Below are 3907 nucleotides of genomic sequence, written 5' to 3' on the forward strand. Positions count from 1 at the left end.
GCTACGACCGCAAACGATCACTACAGCATGCTCATCACGCCGTCAGGACCCTAGAACACTCACCCATTGCTCCTACCGTGTGCTGCAGCGTCGTTTTCGCCGACGCGTGATCTCTAGCCGCCGCCCAAGTGCTCGCCATCGTCGACTCCGGGCACCCCGCGAACTGTTGCCGCCTCTGCTGGATGTGCGAGCGCACGGGCTACCTCCTCGTGCCCTCAGCGCGCCCCACCGCTTCCCCTACTGCCACTCCCGCGATCTGCCACCGCAGGATTTCGTCACTGGCGGCTAAACGTCGTTCGCTGACGTGGCGCCATCTTTAGGCGCTAATCACCACAAAATCCCCCCATAACAGACACCGTCGAGCGGGCCCCATGGTGGGTCAAATCCCAGTCAACACGGGATTAACCCCTAGTTAACTGTGAGCTTATGACATGCGGGACCCGGTCGTCAGGTTTGACCCTGTTCAACCCTGTTGACCTTCTGATGTCACACCGACGTCATGTTGATGCAGTAAAGGATTTTCTGGATGAAAACTAATTCAGGAAATTCCAGAAAATGGCTTAAACTTCAAAAAATCATAGAAAATAATCTATAACTCCAATGGAAATAATTTATATATGAAAAATGACCAGAAAAAACCAATCTTTCCATCTGTACCATCTTCATGCATGTTTGAACAACTTAAAGTTTCTGTATATGACAATTTGCATAATTGGCATTTAAATGATCACATATGGAGTTTGAATTTGAACCTTTGGTTCAAACCATCTTCATTTAATCTGGTTGCTAGTTGCATTAGCTCAATCAATAGCATATTGCCATGTCACATTCATGCATCATATTGTTGCATTGCATTGATTGTTATTCCTCTCTGTTGCCGGTAATTGTCCCCCCTCAGTAGACGTGGTTCCGACGATGAGTTCGATGAGACCGATGAAGAGCTATACTATCTTCAAAGTGCCAGGCAAGCAAAACCCCCTTGTACATTCCGATACCATCCCACTCTCTCGCTTCTGCTCTCTTTTACCACATTAGGACAACAACGATTCAACTATTACATGCCGCGGTAGTTGGACCCCTTTCCTCTGCATGACCTGTCATTGCCACAGTAAATAGATGAAACCCACTAGCATGAGTAGGAGTTGTTTGAGCCCTGATGTGCCTACTCATTCATGCTTGTTGTCATGCCAGCTACTGCTTAGAGTTCAGTCAGGTCTGATTCATCGGGGATGAATTGGAATGTGGTGAACATGTCTTACTGTTGAGAGCTAAGTGTGTGAACACGGTTTGGTAAAGGTAGCGGTGAGAGGCCATGTAGGAGTACCTAGTGGGTTTTCTCAGTGAAACCGTCCTTAGGAGCTGAGTTCTATGTTCGTGATCCATTAATAGCTACTACCACACGTTGGGCCCTGAAATATGACCCCGCTCGACTTATTAACCCTCCTGTCCTCTGTCCAGGAGTTGCAGGTAGTTTCTGGTGTTTGTAGTATGCTGTAGGCGGTGCGCAGCACTGACCCGAGGGGTGGGCTGTGATGCGGTAGGCACGTGGCACGGCGTATCGGGATGCCCGTTTGGTGCCTCGGGAACCCTGCACACATCATTCGGAGCCGTAGTGCCTGGGCCGGACTCCCTACAGATGGAACCTGAATAGGCGATAAACCTGGACTAGGGACTTGTGTGGTTAGTCAGGTCGTGGTCTACACCCACATCGGCTTTCGCTTGAAGTCTGCCGAGCACATGTCGTGTGCAAACGCTAAGTGGTGGAAACATGTGCGAAGAAGTACACCCCTGCAGGGTTATAAATGACCTATTCGAATAGCCGCGTCTGTGGTAAAGGACCTCTGGGTTGCCAATACAGTTCATAGACAAGTGAAAGTGGATACTCTAAAATGCGCAAGATAAGCGTGAGTGCTATGGATGGCCTTCTCGTAGGGAGATGGGAGCGGATCCATAGTGGTGCATTGATATGGTCAATATCTGGACTCGTGTGCACCACCTGAAAAGAGTTACCAGCAGTTGTTGTCGGATGTGGGGTTCCGGCAAAACCCTTAAGGTTCGAACTCTGGGGTGCGCGCAAAGTTCTTTCCCTCCTACCGATCCACGCCCTAGCTTGCTAAGATCTCACGGACGAACTCGACGAACTCGCAACACAGAAAGACACGAGGTTTATACTGGTTTGGGCCACCGTTGTGGTGTAATACCCTACTCCAGTGTGGTGGTGGTGGATTGCCTCTTGGGCTGATGATGAACAGTACAAGGGGAAGAACAGCCTCCTGAGGTTGAGGTGTTCTTGTGCTCTGTGGACTTGTGGATGAGAAATCTATCAGTTCACCCTTGGTTCGTTCCACCCCCTCCACTATGGTGGCTAGCTCTACATATATAGGCCCTGGACCTCTCCCCAAATATTGAGCGGGAAGGGAGCCAACAATGGCGGGCGAATTTGAAAGGGGACAGCTAGTACAAGTTATCCTGACAAAAGTGGTCTTCGCCTGCTAAAGGCTCTGGTGATGACGCCGTCTTGGGCTCCACGGTGACCTCCGTCTTGCCATCCTACTGGTCTTGGTCTCGTTGCACTGATATGAAAACCTTTGCCTGATGCCTCGGTACTCCGCACCTGCGCCTGCCACCTTAGCACCAAAGAGGAAACAAGGACGCTGCGCGCGCTGGCGCCTGCTTGGCGCCCGCCTGATGTTGGTCGTCATGGCTCACGTCACGAGAGCCTCGTGAGGTTTGCCCCGCCTTGATATCTCCGCACCTCATGAGCCTGCCTTGCTAGACCGCTCCTGAGGAGGTCTTGCATCGTCCGCCCCGCGAGGCCTGGCCCCTCGGGAGGGTCTTGATTGCCTTGTCGATGAAGATGGGCCGTACGGCCCGCTAGCTTAGCCACGCCGTGGGCCGCAGGCAGGCAAGTCTGGGGACCCCAGTTCCCAGAACGCCAACAGTAGCCCACGGGCCCAAGGCGCGCTCAGGCTTGGCTTCAAGGCGAAGCCAAGGGTCAAGTACGGAGCACCGCGGGCCCCAAAAGCCTTCGGCCTCGGTTGACGCGTGGCGGTTGATCGGACGTGGGCGTCTCCGCTTCCCCACACTGCCTTGGCAACTGCACGACTTGACAAGTCCCTGCGACATGCAAGGAAAACCATCATTACCTGTGATCGTGGGGGCGCCGGTTGGTCTATTCTCGCTATAAATGGGTAAGGGGTGGAGCCCCCGTCGCCCATCTCTTCCTTGCTTCACTCGCTTCTTCTCCTTGCTCCTCTGTTTGCAACAATGGCGCCCATCCGAAGGTTCTCCGCTGAAGAGAAAGGAAAGACCCCCCGCGATGATCCGGGGCCTCTCCCACCGAAGAAGAGGTCAGTCCATCATCGTGACGGGACGGTGATGCAGGTGGTGACGAGGCCTTGGTGCGAGCGGCCTCCTCTAGGGTATCCGCTACCCTTGTACGCCCGAGCCGAGGGCTCAGGAGGGCGGAGTGATGAGCGGCGCCGCCCGCGCCGCGCCCGTGGTCGTCGTGCGACGACGACGCGTGCGGTCGCTCCGGGAGTCCACGTTGCAGACTCCTCGCACGAGCTTGTGCTATGGGCGCCGATGCCCCCAAGCTCTTGGATCCGCTTCCCGTGATTCTTCTCCGACGTGATGCCGCCGAGGGGGCCCCTCGAACTTTGGTTGCAGCACGCCGACTGCGACACTCCGGCGACCGGAGCAGAGATCGAAGCGGTCCCTGCCGGCAAGATCTTCATGACCCGCGGCTGGGGCGAGGTCGCGCGGGTTTGCCGTGCGAGGGGTGCTCTCGCGATCCACTTCGAGTACGATGGTGCCACCATGCTCTTCTTCAAGGTCTTCGACGCGGAGGGCCGCCGCCTAGAGTGTTGCCCTGGAGGGGAGCGCCAGGTTGACGCGCGCTTCGCTC

Source organism: Aegilops tauschii, chromosome 3, assembly GCF_002575655.3.
Source record: "Aegilops tauschii subsp. strangulata cultivar AL8/78 chromosome 3, Aet v6.0, whole genome shotgun sequence".
Classification (NCBI taxonomy): Eukaryota; Viridiplantae; Streptophyta; class Magnoliopsida; order Poales; family Poaceae; genus Aegilops; species Aegilops tauschii.